This window comes from Castor canadensis, chromosome 2 (assembly GCF_047511655.1).
Source record: "Castor canadensis chromosome 2, mCasCan1.hap1v2, whole genome shotgun sequence".
Classification (NCBI taxonomy): Eukaryota; Metazoa; Chordata; class Mammalia; order Rodentia; family Castoridae; genus Castor; species Castor canadensis.
In genome coordinates this window covers 71,874,693-71,893,345 of record NC_133387.1, presented here as the reverse complement: position 1 = coordinate 71,893,345, position 18,653 = coordinate 71,874,693, and the positions used below count along the sequence as shown (strand labels likewise).

The following is an 18,653-nucleotide window of genomic DNA, read 5'->3' as shown; positions in this document are numbered from 1 at the left end:
TTTATCAGAGGGGTGAAGAAGAGTTCTTTGAGCTCTGTTCAGGACCTGTGTTCAGTTGTTACACAGTAAAGCTTTCTTAAGTACTTTCTGCATAGCCAATAAAAGAGCTTTATCTTTGACAGCATTAACAAGACATGCTAATATATTGCATAGTATTTACCTGACTTAGATTCATGTACCAAAGAATAATTCGTAAATAGGTAAGCACTCAGAATCAAGTCTATGTGAAATATTTCAGTAGACCGGTCCAGTGTTTCTTCAGATTGGATGTAGCCACTTACTTTCAAATTATTCTTTGGGAACATCCCTACTGGGGCTACAAGTAGTGGTTCATTCTTTTAGCATGCTGTTAGCTTCCTTTTAATGATCTTTCAGATTTACCAACCTCATCTATGACCATCTACAGCATCACGAAGTAATAACATTTAACTTGAATTGAAAAAAAAAAAAAACACCTCGAGTTAGAAACCCTTCTGATCAACTAAATTAGTTTGCAGTAAATGTCATAATGTCATGTCATTCAGAAATTTTACACCCAGAAAATATCAGGGTAGGGGAAAAAAGTTTATCATCAAACTCATTTTCTGGCAAAAGCAGTAGGTATAAAAAAAGAACAAAGAAACAGTAAAATACAACTAGTAAATCATAACTTGATCACCTTTTTCATAGGCTCTTAAATTACTGGCCTAGAAAGCAGGTAATACTGCTTATTAAACCATTAACAACAACTACTACCACCAAAGAAAAATTCCATCTACTCATCAGCGTTCTAGCTCGGCATGTTGCCTGTGACAACTGACACCCTTAAAAGATGGTCCTTTGAAGCTTATCTTGCCAGAAAGCTATTGTTTCTGGTATCTCTACAGGAAGGTGGGAAACTAGTGCTGGTGAAGTCTTCCAGACATGTCTTTATGTGCATCATCTGGCATGGGTTCTCATATCACCACACTCACTGGCACACAATATGTGACAACCCCGGGGTCCTGGAGTGACTGTATTTCTCAGACTAAAGTGGGCACATTGGTGACCTCAGAAATTTACAAAATATGTATGTGAGCTTTACGAGATTTAAAGAATGAATCACTGTCCTTAGTTGTTATTGATTGCAATTTTAAAATAGGCTGGGTAAGATTTAAGGATGTGTGTGTTTGGTATGAAAAGTTTCCCTGAAAAAGGTTTGGGAAACACTGAAATCAATACTGCAATGCTACATCATACAGGAGTTTCAAATTGGGAGGTTGACTATCTACTTCCAGCCTTTCCTCTTGGTTAGAAACTTAGGAGCTATCTCAAAATAGCAGATCCAATCTATTTCAAAAGCAGCACTTCTAATGAATAGCAGAAAAGCAAATAAAACACCTTTTCCTCTTTGTAATAAATCATTTTGTTTTCTCTATAGATTGCATGTGGCATTTGAGGCAGAGCAAGCCAGCCTGCCAATATTGCAAGCTAATGCTTCAGCACCTTTCATTTTTCGCTCTGAGCAGGAACCCTTTTCTTAAACTTGTTCATTTTACAGAGGGAAAATCGAAGCCACTGGCAGATTGTCAGAGCTGCTTTATTGTCATCATTTACAAAGGTCGCAGGAATTAATTGACTTCTTACATTATATATTGTAAACTGACTCATTTTTTGACACATTTATGGGAAAGTGGCAGGATCTAAGTGGCTAGTTATTGTCTTTTGTCTTTGGCATATGTTACAAACTGGGAAATCAGTAATAACTCTGAAATCACAGTTTTGGAAAAATAACACTCTTTTAAAGCAGCAGACTCCATTAACTATTCGGTTAGTTAGAAAAGAGGAGAGAACTCCAGCAGATGAAATGTAAATACTGGGCTTATTTTAATGTCTTTCCAGGACCCACTAATGGGGGTAGTGAATGTTTCCACGAACGTCCTCAATCAGTGTTGTCTCTTTGAAAGCATATTCTAAGTAGCTGCCTTCCTTTTACAAGATTAGAAGTAAAAATTAACCCAAATTATATTCCATGAATCATCACTACATGGATGTTCATAGAGTTTACAGAGAGTAATTCTGTCTCAAAGACATTGCTTCTGAAACTAAAGATAAGTATATAGGGTATGAGTAATATTTATAGTACCAGAGTACACTATTTTCTTGGTAGATATTTTGAATCTTCTCTTTTTCAGTCTCCTTTCCTCTACTCATATTCATAGTCTGCTTTCACTAAAATTAGAGGCACGGAAACAAGGACATATTGTTAAAAATGAATAAATTAGAGCAGAATTAAGCCATCTAGCTCAACAACAGCAAAGGGAATACTGCAGTTGGTTTGAACAAACAATCTTCTTAAATAGGAAATGTACTTTAAAGCTGTCCTGCTGTGATCCTGTTAATTACCAAGAAGATTAGAACTCTTCTGGTTCATGGGATCCTTTTACCTAGTGTGTGGCAGTTCCAGCTGCATTAGCAATCAGACATTTGCTCTGTTCCTTCACACCAGAGAGGGGATGTTATTAAAGGGAAGTCATTTACCCCAATCGGTAAGATGTAGCCTGGCAGAAATTCAATAACTATTTGTGATATGCTCATTCCGCTACTCTGCTTAGTGATTTTCACTCTTGACATACAACAGCATTCGCCTTAATCTCCATCCTCCGGGTGAAAGGAAACAAAAATGCCCCATTTGGTGGAATGGTTTCAAAACACAGAAAGATGTATGACCTGCTTTTTATTACAAATAATGTGAAGAAAAGAAAAATCACCCTCCTCCTCTCTCTCTCACACACACAGTCTAGTGTCTCTCTTTCCTGTCCTTTCCTCTCGCTGGCTCTCTGTGTCTTTCTGTCTGTCTCTCCCCCACTTCTCTCCCTCTTCTTCCCTCTTCTCCCCCACTATCCCCTTCCCTTCTCTCTCCCCCCTCTTTTTCCTGTTTCTCCTCCCCTCCAACACTGTTTTTTCTCTCCCACTCACATCTTCTGATGGGCATTCAAGCTAGTAAAATTCATGTTGGAGAATCCCATAAACACAGCTAGGCATACACGGAGCCAGAGGGATTCTGCATGTGAATTTCTTGGCCAAAGTAAAATGTAAGGAAAAATGGTCATAGATTCAGACAAGAAGAAAACATCAAAGGAGAATTTTTCTGTGAAAACATGAGTATTAATGTAGTAAGAAATAGAGCACATTTAGATAGATATGTATATTTTAAACTTACCTTGCAAAAGCAGTTTCAGTGCTAGACCATCTCTGGTGTCCCTGCTTGCTGAATTCCTCAGTCCCTTTGGTTGAGATAATCACATGGTTGTCTCCTTGCCTGGGTGTAAATTGGTGCATATATATGTGTGTAATAAAGTGTACACAAGTATGTACTGTACATATGCACACATGTACGCAGTCTTCTCTTTGTATTCTAAAATGTAAAGGAAGGCAGGAGGCTGCAGCCACGATTCCTTCTTTTGCCTGGAACTCTCTCTCAGTCCGCAGGCTGAGGCTCTCAATCCAGTGAAGAGAGATCCTGCGAGCTGGCTTTATTTCCCCTTGTTTCCATGGTGGTTATTGGTGCATCGTTCACCCGATCAGTTGTCACACTGACATGGTGCTGCCTGCTCAGCGGTCATTAATAACTGAATACCCTCCACTCCCCAGAGAGGAGCCAATCGCTTCAGACTGCCAAGATGTAGCACTCGCAGCTGCTCCAGTCTGGTTGGCTGAACCAACCTGTCTGTTCTATGACACTGCTGCTTAGGGTACAAATAAATGAAACGGGCTCACATATTTTCCTAGGAATCATTTCGTTTCTTTTTTTTTTTCCCTTTAGGGGAATGCTGGAAATTTCTGACAAGTTTTCCTATTTGGGGGTTATCAGTCATTCAGAGGAACTGTGTTTTTGCTTTGGAAAAAAGGGCAGGATTTCCCAAATACTAAAAACACCTGGTAGAGACTTAAGCCTCTGACTCCCCGTTTGTGAAGTTCAGCAATGGCTGTATTAAGAAAAGCAGCATGTAACTGTTTTGAGTAGCATTAGATTCTCTGTAGTTCCTGCTTCATTTAGCTTATGTGCTTGCCATGCCATTCAGTAGCACTTTCCTTTTTTTTCCTTCCTTCCTTCCTTCCTTCCTTCCTTCCTCCCTTCCTCCCTTCTTTCTTTCTTTCTCTCTCTCTTTTTTTTTTTTTTAGCAAATCTGGATTTACCAGATTTTTTTAAATGAAGCATATGTTTTCTATAATTCACAACATTGGCATGTGTGGTGGGGGGGTAATTTTTAATGATATATTTTTAATTATATTGACTCACTTCTATGTGTTGCAACAAATCTGCCAACTATAGCCAACTATATATGAATGAACACGTGTAATATTGTTTGTATGTGAATCTGTGTATCGATGGTTTTTATGATGTACTAATTGGAGAGGATATTTCAACTATAATACATTAAATTCTTAAAAAATGATTTCATCTTATTTTAGGCCTATTAACTCTGAATGGATATTTAACCAGGCAAATATCCTATGTAAGCCATATATGTAAACCATTTTTTCTGATTTACTGGAAATTTGAAAAACACAAAAGCATAGCAGTGTGTATGTCTCAAAGAACACCAATGAAAAAATAGACAACAGTTTTAAAAATGCATGTTTTATAACCTTAATTAGTATACTAGAGAAACATCTTGTTGAAAAGAATGGAACATGAGGATTAATTTATCAACAGGTCACAAACAGACTAAATTCATGAGTCCAACCCTAGTTTTTAAAGTCTACCCTCTAGTGGAGTAAAAAGAAATGACATTTATTAGATTTACTTGGGGAAAAAAATGCTTCATATCTAATTGCTCCTTAGGTGTTTTGAATGACATAGACCATTATAATACTAGGCAATTTAAAAAACAATATCTTTGTCCTTGACCATCAAATGTTTTCACATTGTAGGTCTCTTTAAAAAGTTCCCAAATGCTTTATTTATTTATTTTTGTTTGTTTATTTATTAGACATAGTCTGTCTATCAAAGTTGTGATCCTCCTGCCTCAGGCTCCTGAGTGATGGGATTATATGTGTGCTTTTTTAAAAAATGTAAGACATAACTTCAGTGTTTCCTAAACTTTTGAATAAAAATAAGTTCAAAACAAAAGCAGATTCTTACTTAACCTAATAATATTTATTTCACAATGTTGTTGTAACATTTTGTTCATTATCACTCTAGGGTTTGCTCAGAAAGCACCTACTTAGCTCTATAGATGCTAGGGATTATGGTGAGTGTAGGGGATACTGTGTTGGAAAGTGTCTACATATAATATACTATACTTACAAAATGGTAATAATCATCCTCCTTATCCCCTAATTTTACTTCCTTCACCTGTAATTTCTTATATATTTGAAATCATTTCAGCATTTGCAGGATTTATTCCTACACATGGATGAATTATATTAAAACTGTAACAATTATTTTTAAAATAATTCCCCTTTATATCATGATTCCTTAAGCATTTCATTTTGGTTGATTGATACTGACTATATAATTGACAAATCCCGTAGTCAAACCTAGATGGCAAGTTGTGATGGTCAAACAGATAATGGCAAAATTACTTTCTTGGTTTGAAATTTCAGTCTTATTCAGAAATCAAAGAAAAAATAATTTAGTTAGGATGGAGTACTGTTTTAAAAAGTACCTTACGTAATTTCATAGGAAGACATTTTAACTAAATGATTACTACCTTTTGGAGAGAGGGGAATGGAATTGTCCTTATAATGTAGATATAACTTATAATGAATGATAAATTCAAAAAATGTCATAGTCTCTGTGTGTGTTTTTGTTTGGTTTTTCAGGTTTTTTTTTAGTACTGGAGATTGAACTCAAAGCTTCATGTGTTCTAGGCAAGCACTCTACCATTTGAGCTATGCTCTTAGCCCTTTAGTTTTTATTTTGTTTTTGAGACAGAGTCTTGTTAACTTTGCATGAGCCTTAAACTCTTGATTGTCCTATCTCTGCTTCCTGAGTAGCTGGGATTACAAGGATACCTTGACATGCTGTGCTGTTATATTCATTTTTATACATGCTATCTATCATAAAGCATTACAAGTGAGATTTCAATGTAGAGAAGAAAATATCTCTGACTTTGAATGAAAAGGATGAGAATTCTCTTCTTTGCCTATAGTTTTTATCTTGCTACCAGAACATCAGCAGCTTAATGTATATTTGGGTGCTTTTTCATTTATTAAAGGAGGTCAGTCATCCATTGGAAATATGACAGTCTACCAAAAATGTGTGAGAAATTTGTTTAGGTATCATATCTATAATGAAGTACCATATGAGTTGTAATAGGGTAAAGATTTTAGACTTTTGAATTAGTACAATTGTGAATGGCCATCAAATGAAAAACATGGAATCTAAGAACTATAATGTTCTAGAAGGTCAAGAAACTTGTGTCATGTTATTTGTCCCTGCTACAGGAGAGCCAGGAGTAAAGCCCCTCTGATTCTCTAGCATTTCTCCAGTATATCACCCTATCTCTAGTGGATAGGTGATGGATCTGCATTTTCTTTTCCTTCTGTTTTTTTTCTCCTGTCCTATCTCCCTGCCTTCCTCCCTTTTTTCTTTGTTTTCACATTTCATCATTTAGAGTCTGCTGAAATTTAAGAAAAATTACATGTTGTAAATCCACTGTATCACATGGACGGACATGCACATTAGCTACATTGTAGTAAATGCAACATTTCCCAAATGAGTATTCAGTCACAATGAAAATGGTATTGAAGTTATTTAAAAACATAAGTGAGTAACTCTTAAGTTAGGTTGAAAGAGTTATGTCTTCAACATCAAATAAAATATTAGGATGCATTTTTTATTCGTTGATTTAGTGGTTGCATCTCAGCTTATGTACCATCTTGGCATATCATTTTTCTCTTAAGATTGTTATGAGGATTAAAGTAGTCAATACATATATAGAGCTTAGAAAAGTACATAAAATATAGTAAAATTGAATGAATGCTTGAACCATTCTTTGCCACTATCATTATCACCATCGATGTTGGTAGTGTTGGCTGTGCCACCACCATCACTTTTCCCACTTTTCCCCTTTGTTGGAACATCCTTTCTACCTTGTACATCAAGACCTTTGTATGTCTACCTGTTCTTAGATAACTTATTCTACTTCAGACTCTCTAGCAAGAATATAGTCTCCTCCTGACCCACAGAGGCATTCTTTAATTTTCTATAATTTTACCTCGTTCCTCTTTTAGCTTGTAAGATTCTCCTAGAAGAGGTGTATGCCTTATTATGTCTTTAACCTCTACAATGCATAAAAACAGAGATAACAGCATTTGTTGAACACTGACATATGTCTGTGTTTTAAAAGTTATTTAATCCTCATAAAATCTTTATAAAAAAATAACTATCTTTATCCCCATCAGACAGTGTAAAAACATTGCCGCAAAGAAGTTAAGTTATTTGAGCAGTGTCCCAAAACTATTAAATGCTGGGGCTAAAATTTGAACTCAGTCCTGCTGACAGAGTCAAGGCTCTTTCCACTGCACAAGGCACTCAATATTCATTTGTAAAATAAATGAATGCTTGATTGTTGGCTGTGCCAACAATTCAATGTAGTCAGCAACCAGGGATGCCAAAAGTAAAATACTGTTTTTAAAAAGCAATGAATTTTATGCCTAGACAGTGAATGTTTTCATATAGTTATGGTTGTTCAGTGTCAATGTCAGAATTGGTGTCACAATTTGAGAAATAGAGTTTGGAAGAAATGCAGTGTCTACTGGGAAAGATGAGTTGATCGTCTCTGAAAGCTAAGTACATAGAATGAGCCACTGATAATGAGGGACTACCATTGTGTTAAGAAGTTCAATGAGTTGTCCTTCATAACCTAATTTTGATAGCAGATTAGCTCTCAAGTAAGTTTAAATAAGTGATTTAAGGTGAAAAACATTGGTTGCTAGAATGTTAAACCAAATCAAGTTGAATTACAGTTCTTACTTTCTTTTCAAATGAGTTTTGAAAATAGAATTGGAGGAAAAAAATAAGATCCTTATTTAACTATGGTCTCATTTTCAACAAAAGATATGATTCCATTTAAAAACTAAAAGTAATTTTACCACTCAAGAAAATTTACAACCAAGAACAAGAATGATGTCAGAAATCAAGGGGACAAATCTTGTTTCTCTGTCTCTTCCTCAAATTCCTTTCTTCTTCCTCCTATTTCTTTTTATCTTTCTCTTTAGTCCTAAAAGTTTCTCATTTTGTCTTCTCTCTGTGCCTGCTTAGTTATTTTGTTTGAGAGGATTGAGGCTTTTCTCTAGCCATGTTGGAAACAACAAAAAAGAATAAAAAAAGATGTTGCTGCTCTTAAGATCACACTGGTGTGCAGGACAGAAAATGCAGATTTTCTGTGTATAAATTATGATCCAGATTTATAAAATACAAAAATTTTAAAGTGTAGTAAATAGCTGGGCACTGTGGCACACACCTGTAGTTCTTGCTATTGGGAGGCTGAGGCAGAAAAGTCACTTAAGCCCAGCAGTTCAGGCCAGCCTAGGCAGTATTGTGGGACCCTGTGTCTTAATAAAGGAAAAAAAAAAGTACAGTAGGTAAATAGCCAGATAGATTGGTACATAGTGTGTAAGTTGTGCCAGAATAGTAAAATAAATATATGTAAAAATCTAAATCTACATATGGTGGGATAATGGGTGATTTTTCTTTTTTTAACTTCTCAAACTTTTTATAGTCAGTGAATTTTTTTAAATAATTAGATAAAAGGGCTGTTACTTAAAATAATATATTAATTCTTCTGTGGTAGCCACTTACTTCTATAATTAGAACTATCTTGTTTAGTAAAATATGTCTTAACAGTATTCAGTTCTGTCCACGTTATAATAATTAAAATAGCGATAACATAAAAATGACAATAACAGTGAAGAATTTTTTTTGAACACTCACCTGTGCAAAATAGTCTGTTAAGAGTCCTTCATAAATTATACCATTCAATCCTCTCTATTATAATACTGAGATAGCTGTTAGCCTCAATTGCAGATCAGAAAACTGAGTTTGGCTGAGTTTGCAAAAAGTCATCTAGGTGCTTATGATATAATCTATAATCAAACCAAAGTTGGTTTGTCTCCAAGGCTCACTCTTAACCACTGTGCCACACCAACTCTGAGATGTTCCCTTTATTGCACTCAGGTCTTTCTTTCTTTACCTCACTCCAAGAGCATTCTGTTCCTCAGTGAACACTAATGCCTCATTTCTTCCACATATCTTGCATTTTGCACTCTTGTTTATTTCTTCTGCTAAAAATTCCATCCTATAAGAAGGTCCCCATCTCAGTGAAAATATTTTCCTCATTTTATCACATTTAAACTCTTTTAAAAATATTGTATTTATCTTGCATCATCCTGTATTTCAGTTTGTGGGTGATATGTCCCTTGATAGCAAGCTTTTCCCTTAAAAGCAGAAAATAATGTCCTATGTGCTTTGTATCCAACAATATACTTTGTAGGTTAAAAGGTTATTGACTACAGGAGTAATTTGCTATCACCATTGTGTGCTTATTTATTTCAAAGATTTGAGTAATAAAGAAAGGGTCATTTACTTAAAAGAAGAACTAAATCAAGACAGTCCCTTTGTGAGGATAGATTCTGTCAGATTGGTGACTTGAATTTCACACGATGTTATTCATAACAGAGCTATTATATGACATAAGTGTGTCTCTTGACCTGGACTTTCTCTTTACTGATCACTTCCTCTTTTTCGTCATCTATGATTAGGATTTATTAAATACAGTTGGGTTCATATAACTCTGTTAAGATACATCTAACTTCTTGGCAAAAATTAATCTCCAAAAAGCAAGATGTTATATAAGTTCATATAAATTCTAGGCAAAAATTAAGATCAAGATGTCCTGATATAACACTTTTCTCCTAGTTCAGTATTTTTATGCAAAGTTTGTTGGTATTTGCTTTGCTTTGATATGGTCCTTTTATAAAGGGAGGGTAATAAAATTATTACTTTGCATCCAAGTAAATAATCAAGTCAGTGATTTTGACAAAGAGAAGTTTAACTTTTTTGTCAGTAAAATACTTAGGCATCTAGTTATATTGAACCACCTAGAAATTAAAGGATTATTTTAATTTTCATGAGTATTTTATGTCATTTTTACTTGATTTCTACTAGATGGGAGAACAAAGGTGACTGTTATCATTCTTTATCTGATTCTCTTTCTTCATTGATGGAGAGTGCAGGAAGCCCAGAGCTAAAGTTCTCTGCCTAATCTTTTAGTGATCATTCATAAATTTATTCCTTTTATTGTAGGGGAGATGTTTTCAAGAATGAAAGTCACTCTCTTCAACTAGTAAGGATGACAAAATGGGTGAGAGATTCCTGTAGCTGCTACATTGATACCACTACTGAATTTTTAGCCTTAAATCTTAAAATTATCTTCACCTCTGTTTTATAATCCCACTATGTTCTACTAGAACTATAGGAATTCTCCCAATTCTTTTCCTATTATTCAGCCATAAGCAGATTTGCTATCCTTTTCAACCATTTCCAAGATACATGCTTCCTTTTCCTTTCTTAACTAAAATCTAATCTCCTTTCAGGACCTAATATGAGTCTTTCTGCTTGAGACCACTAATTTTCTCACATCTTAGAGCTGGGCGAGTTGTGTGCATACATGTGCACTTGTGTGTTAATATGGTATCATATTCTTGCATTTCCTTAAAAGAGCTTGTCAGCATTTATTATAAACACACCACCATTTTCTACTTACTTTTAAAATTCATTTTTATCTGGATTCTAACATAATATTTGCTACTGCAGTTCCATTATGGAATCTGTATCAGTACCTTCCCAGTTTGGTTCTTGTACACCAAAGCTGCCTAATCACTCTCATGCTTCCCTACACATTCTTTCTGCTGTTTTCTTGGGCTTGTCTGCATCATAAGTATTAATCCTATTTTTGTCTTTTGCCTACTACTCTTTATGTACTCTCTTAGATATTACAATCCCTACTATTTATATTCTTTAAAAAATTATCATAAAGTAGTTATAGAAAGTAAGAGGTATCATTATGACATTTCCTTATGTGCATGTAATATACTTTGATCATATTCATTTAAATTAGCATAAATTAATTATAGAAAGAAGTATCATGATATTTCTATACATGTATGCAATGTGCTTTCATCATATTCACCTACTCTATGATCCTTTCTTATCAGCTTTCTCTCTCCCTCTTTTCCCCTTCCACATCTTTAATAATCCCCCTTTACTTTCATGTCCCAATTCCCCCTCCCCCACATTCCACATATGGGAGAAAATGTGATGTTGTCTTTTGGGGACTGGCTTATTTCACGTAACAGTTCTATCAATTTTGTGGCAAACAACATAATTTCATTCTTCCTTATGGTGAATAAAACTCCATATGTCCCTGTCCCACATTTTCTTTATTCATTCATCTGGTGATGGGCATCTAAGCTGATTCTATAACTTGGCTATTGTTAATAGTGCAGTGATAACCATGGATGTGCAGGTATCTCTCTATAAGCTGACTATGATTCTATTGGCTGTATAACCAGGAGTGATATAGTAAGATCATATGGTAATTCTGTTTTGAGTTTTTTGAAGAACCCCATATGGGTTTCCATAGCAGCTAGACTAATTTATATTCCCACTCCCAGTTCTCTCTGGTATTTATTGTTTGTTTTTTTGATGATTGCCATCTGACTGGGGTGAGGTGGAATTGCAGTGTAGTTTTGATTGGCATTTCCTTGATAGCAAAAGTTGTTGAACATTCTTTCATGTATTTATTGACCATTTGTATTTTTTCTTTTGAGAACCATTTGTTTAATTCATTTGCCATTTATTGATTGGATTATCTATTCTTTCATTGTTTAATTTTTGGGTTCTTTACATTCTCTGAATATTAGTACCTTGTTAGATGGCAAAAATTTTCTCCCATTCTTTTTATAGTTCTTATTACTTTCAGACCTATATTACTGCTTCTGCAAATATAGCTCTTCCTTATATTTATCTCTGTGTGTGAGACAGTTTATCAAACTCTATGATTAACAACTTTGCTTGCATTACCCCCAGGCACCTTGTATGCTATATGTCTTAAAATTTTCAGGGTTTCTTCTAAGCTGGCATTTCTTCATGTGTTTTTAATTTCTGTTTTAATTCACTACCTAGTTATCCAGAGACATCCAGGATCTTTGATGTTCCTTCTTCCTCATATCCTGTTATTGAATATCAGTTAGGGAATCTTGCTGATTTTGTTCCCAAATATCTTTTGAATCACATTCTTCATCTGCTCATCTGCTTGGCCTTCGTCATCTCTTATCTTAGTTGCCACAATTGCTCTTAACTTCCCTGCTTCTGGTCTTATCCCTTCTAGTCCATATACTCCTACAACTCACAGTCAGGCACATACTTGACTATAGCAAGACTGACTCCCATTGTTCACTCTTTAACCTTCAGGTCAATTATTTCTTCTGGTAAATCTGTGTCCTAACTTGAGTGGCCAGTTTTGGTATTTTACCTCTGGGCCCATAACACAGAATAATTGATCTGAATGTGTTGTTAGAAAATATATATACATGCATTTGAAGCAGAGATTTGATGGAGAAGAAAGAAGTTTTTCAATATGTTTAAGCATAGCACCATTAAGTCTTTAAATCCTTAATTGTGACATGCAAGCTAGCATAAATGAGAGCAGGGTTATGTTTTGATACTTGCTTGGGCCAATTAGCTATAAACCATGGCCAACCTAGGGATTTCTTGATTACATAGAGAACTGATGTAGTGAATATGAGCCATGAGAAAAAATCCATTACAATTTCTGAAAAAAGAGCACCCATATCTATCAAAGATGGTGATGCAATATTCTCTTTGGTAGCAAACTTCATATTGTTGTTTTTTGTTATATTTATTATTTCTGTTGCTCAGGGAAATGCAAATGGTTTTCCTTGAGTTATCCATAAAACACAATGGGATAGATCATAATTTGAAACATATATTGCTATGCAAATGCTGAAATTATATCTGCCAAAATATTAAAAAATAACTTGAATGATAATAAGTAGCAATCCTTGAGTTCAGCAATATGGAAGACACACACACTTGGTAAACATTGCACACATTTGGTTTCACTCCTGCAATATTCTGAGGAAAGCAGGGATTCTCCCCTTTTCACAGTAGAGAAGACTGAAGTTGGTTACTTTTGTAATCGCTGAATAGAGAGGAGTTAAGGTTGGAATACAAGTCAGACTCCAAAGTCCAAGACTCTTAATACTGTATTTTCTTCTCTCCAAATATCATCTGAAGCGCTCATTTCCTCTTTGCATATTCTATGGCACAACTTTTGCTTCCTGTGTTTGCTCATTTGTAACCAGATTTACACAACATGTTCATGATAGGATGTTAACTTAACTTGACTATAGCTCACTTTTCTCCAACATGTGTATCTATAGTCATATCCTTATAATTAGATGATTGAAATAATCTGAAGATATCTGTAAACTGCTATCCTCCAAGGAAAGCATTATCTTAACCCAGATAAGTTTTTTTCTTATTTTCTCATAGCTTTTTTTTAAATTTCAGGATAATAGGCTGTATTTGACTGCCTTTGAGAGTCAGTATTTAAAATGAAGAACAACTATATTTCTTTATGGGAAAAATCATGTCTTTTCCTGATCAAGTCTCACATTGTTCTGAAACTAAGAAAATGGATAAATAGATCCATATACTGAAAGCTTTAACATTGTTACACATAAAACTACTTTGCTATTTTATTTTTTGACCTATTTGAGGCTATGAAAAGGTAAAACTTAAACCCTGTCTTAACAACAGAATTTCACGGCTTTCTTGAGGATGTTTGCTATGCAGAAAACCAGAAAATCAGGAGAAGCAGCCTTTAAGCATAGACAGAAAAAAAAGAATAAGATAAGCTTAACATTTTAAGGTAAGGAAATGTTTAAAATATAATCAAACAAAATAACAACATATGTCTCTTTTGTGAAATGGCTTATCTTTTTTTTTTACATTCCATAGACATGATGCAAAAAATGAGCAAATTAACCCTCAACATTAAGAGTACTTCTTACATCCTTAACATTTTATAAAGGGAACATTTTATTAGAAATTCAATGAATATTCAGTGCTTTGTCAAGTTGAGACATTGGGGTGCTCTTCAGCTATATAATGGTTATTGAGAGCCTATATATGAACCCCAAGCTCAGGGAGAAGCCTGGCTGGCTGGAGGGGCTGTGCTGAAAGCTTTTGCATAGTTCCCATTACTAAGGAAACCACTCGTTTTGTCTGAACATGCTCTGAATAGATGTCTCATTTGAAGTCTAGTGCTCAAACCATGAGGATTGCATTATGGAGCTGAGAAAGAAATGAGGGGAACAAGAAATGCTTGAAAATGCCACCAAGCATTCACAAAGTGTCGTACTGTAATAACATTCCATGAGACAGAAGGTGCATTTATTTTTGCCGCATTCCAAGTTATTTCAGTGTTATAAAAGCAAATTCCTTTGCCTGCCCACGTAATCAAAATAAGCAAAGCAGATGTTCTTCTGACCTGTTCTTAATTCCTGCTCTTCTTAGAGTCTCACAGAGAAGTGTGACATATAGCACAGGAAGGACAAAATATGGATTCTCATATTAATCTAGATTTGCTCTGCTGTCTTTATAACCAAATTGTGTAGTGCTATCTCTGTGCCAATAAACAAACACATGTTCAGAGTCAGACTGAGGTTTGCAGCCTCCAAATTGTCACTGTTAAATTCAGAATGGCTACTGCAAACTGGTGCTGGGTGCTTGTTAATGAGCATCCAATTCAGACACAAAGTGAGAAAACACAGCTTCTAGGAGGTTCCTCTCCATTCTCCAGCCTCGGCCAACCCACAGCTAAGAAAGTAACTCCTACCCCAAATCGGGCTATCTTTCTTTCTCCCTCAACTTGGAAATTGGAATTTATAGGACTTTGATTACAGTATTTTCTTTATCATTTCCATCCTCCTTTGTTGATTTGGCCAATTAACATCTTCTTAAAGGTATGTAAAATGCTAAATGACACCCAGAGGTTCCAGCCCCTACACAATATAGAGTCAGAGGAAGAAGAGATTGCTACTTCTTTTTTAGAACTACTTTTATTTTTTCAGAAAACAAGAGATATACCAGCATATCAATTAATTCACACATTCAGAAATCAACAAATTTTTGCAGATGATGTGCCATTTTACTTGTTGGCAATTAGGTGACAGCTCTGCATGACAGTCTATGATTGAATGAGATTTGGACTCATGGCCCAGAGCTTTTAAAACTACACTAGGGACAGTGCAGAGGTGCTTGTGGCTGTCTTTGGGCAGTGGTGTTACAAAAAGGCACTAAATGTCTAAAACCTAGAAACAAGTAGAAATAGGAAGCACCATTTCTTTCCTTCATGGATTCTTAAAGATCAATAGAATAAAACTAACAAAACAACAGGTTTTTAGAGCCTTATTTTCTTTTAGCATTTTATTCTTTCCATTACTCCTCTTAAATATATTAGCAATCATGCTTTCTTGTTTGGTGGTGGTGGTACTTGGGTTTGAATTCAGGGCCTTGTGCTTGCTAGGCAAGCACTTTATCACTTGAGCCACACCTCTAGCCCAGTCATGCATTTTTAATAAACATATATTTCAAGTATATATCTTTTTCAGATTTTTTGCCTGCCAAAATTTTTAAAATACCAAATTCAGTCTAATTATATAAGAATAAATTAGGTCATTTTCATCATTAAATGGGGATTCCCAACATCACTAAAACCTCTTGATTTGAGACCATGAACAAAAAAAGTTTATTCATGTTAAAGGACACAAATACTTATCCTATCAATAATATCCTCATGATATTTTGATTATGAGTCTTCAATTCATTTTCAAATGAATAGCCTGAAGCTGCCTGCTTCAGAGTTGATGTGCCTCAGAGTATTTACCTAGAGTACATGCTTAGCAGTTTAGATATCTTGCTTGCTGACAAGAAAATTCTTCTAATGCGGAGACTTCTTGTGGTTTTCAGAATCAATATGCATCTGGTTCATTACTGGTCATCCTGTGAAGGTTTGGCAGAGACCAGGATGTCCACATCTTTGTATTCCTCGTACTCAACACAAAGCCTGATATGTAGTACACCACCTGACTTGTTTGATATGAAAAAAATGTGGCAGACTGAGCTATGTTTATAGATGACCCTTAATCTGGCATAGAGCGTTAAGTGATGAAAACATCGTTTGCTTCACTTTTCTAAACACTTAGCTAACAAATTCTATTTTTTCTGTTTTCAATCATCTATAACTCATTTTGAAATATTATTTTTTGTATATATATGTGTGTGTGATAAAATTGTGTTGAAGGAATTAAGTCAAATCTGTCTGTCAAACAAGCTTTTTGTTTCAAGACAATGGTTATATTTGTGTTTCATTCTCTTAATGGGAGAGTGCTCAAAATGTCTCCAGGTACCAGGAATATCAGATAATCATTACAGTTCTGCCTGCAGCAATAAGATCTGTAGTCTGTTGTAGCAATCATTCATTTCAATTAACAAGTGTCACATTATTTGGAGAAGTTTAGAAGACTGAAATTTGTTAGTAGACCAAAGAGATAATAATTCAGACAAGAACAGAGAATTTGGTTATTGCCCAAATTATTAGTACATATCTATAATTATAGTTAGAAGCTCATTTAGTAATTGTTTGAAAAGTTATATCCTTTATTTATTTATTTCAGTGGTATTAGAGTTTGAGCTCAGAGCCTAATACTTGCTAGGCAGGTGCTCTACCATTTACATCATACCCCAAACCCTTTTTGCTTTAGTTATTTTTCTGGTAGTGTCTCACATTTTCTTCCCAGGCCAGCCAAGATTATAATCCTCCTACTTATGTTCCCTGTGTAGTTGGAATTACAGGTATGAACCACCATGCTCAGCTTTTTTGTTGAGATAAAATCTCTTTTTGCCCAGTCTGGCCTCGAATCCATAATTTTCCTGATTACTGTCTCCCGAGTAGCTAAGATTATAGGCTTGAGCCACTACTCTGCCCTGAAAAGTTATGTGTTTTGAAACATTGCATTAAGTCCCCAAGTAAAAGTTACCTTCCCAGAGTAGATTCCTTCGGGAGGATGCTTAAGATATAGTTAATTTAAATATAAATAAATGCCCATGGTGTGGTTTTATATTTTAAAAGAGTAGATTTAGAAAAAAGTCATATTCAACTCAATGAAATATGTATTGATTATGATTTCCTTTTATATAACTTAAGCAAATATTGTATCAAAAATCTTTATTAGTAGCTCAGGTGTTTGTTATGGAACATTTGAAAAACTCAAAGATGATAAACAAGCAGGGCAGAAAGAATTCACCTACCAAAAGAGGCTTGTTATATACTTCACTTCCTTTTTTTTTTTTTTTTTTGATAAATTTTTTGTTGTTTAATGAAACTCCTATATTTAAAAAAATTATATCATAAAAATAAAGAATCTTCATTATTTTAGTGTATGTATTAATATCATATAGGTGATCTATTCCCTAAATACTAGACAGGACATTTTATCCTAAAATTTTTTCAATATTCTATACTGATACCAAATACTAAATAATACTGTAATAAACATCATTTAAGATTCTAATAAGTGACTTTCTAAATTTGAGCATGTAAAGATTTTTGATACATACTGCAGATTACCATCTTGAAAATTCATACCAAGTTCACATAACAGTATAAGTCTCCCTTAGGCCATGATTTTGCCAACATTCATTCTCTCACCCATTCACTCATTTATTCAAGAAATGCATATGAATACCTGTTCAAGGGTTATTCTAGGTGCTGGAAATACTCAAACGAAAATAAAATGTCACTGATTTCTGAAATTTTATTTTTGGGGAGATGTGGAAGGTAAGTGATAAATAGGCAATTATAAACTTGCAAATAAATTTCTTAGACATTAGTATGTATTGTTTTAGAAATTAAAACAATGTAATACTATGTGAAAAACAAAGAGAAGTAATTAATGATGCATAACTAAAGAGTTTACTTTTAGAAAGTGAAGTTTGAACTCAGACATGAATGTACAAAGAGAGTATGTCAGGTCAATACACAAGGGCAGACAGTTCCAGGCAGAGTAATAGTATATGCAAAAGTCCTAGGGCAAAAATGAGATTGGCATATTTTGAGGAGACAGGCCAGAATATACAAGAATAGTGATCAGGCTTGAAGTGTTAAGATACAAGGTCTGAATAATGACCAGGACTCAAGTCTCCTATAGTCTTGCCAGCCATGGAAAGGAATTTGACTTTAATTGTAATAGGCAATCAGTAGACAGTTTTAAGTAGGGTACAGATATTATTGCATTTATCATTTTTTAAAAATTCACACTATCACAAAAATACTGGAATGTTGTGTGGATAATAGTTGAAAGTGAGTAGGAGTTAGGGAATGAAATACTTACTGATTTCTGGACTTCAATGGTAGCTTTAGAGATTGTGAAAGATGCTAGGACTCCAAAGATATTTTAAATTTAGACCTGAAGTGACTGCTAAGAGATTCTCTGGGATATAGAAAAAGATGGTTTATATAAGAATCCTACTTTGTAGTGGACAGTGGTTCTAGGTAGGGCTACCTACATGGAGATGTGGCATTCTGAGAGAT

General features: G+C 34.6%; 2 protein-coding genes across 7 annotated transcripts in view; one reads left to right on the top strand and one right to left on the bottom strand.

Annotated features, from left to right (window-relative positions):
• Lrrn3 (leucine rich repeat neuronal 3) overlaps positions 1-3,654 on the bottom strand; it is a 35,947-nt gene extending 32,293 nt beyond the window's left edge. Inside the window, exon 1 of the mRNA XM_074065034.1 lies at positions 3,182-3,654. The gene's annotated coding sequence lies outside the window, so the exon portion shown is untranslated. The remainder of the gene's footprint in view (positions 1-3,181) is intronic.
• Immp2l (inner mitochondrial membrane peptidase subunit 2) overlaps positions 1-18,653 on the top strand; it is a 930,480-nt gene that overhangs the window by 501,984 nt on the left and 409,843 nt on the right. The gene's annotated exons all lie outside the window — the stretch shown is intronic.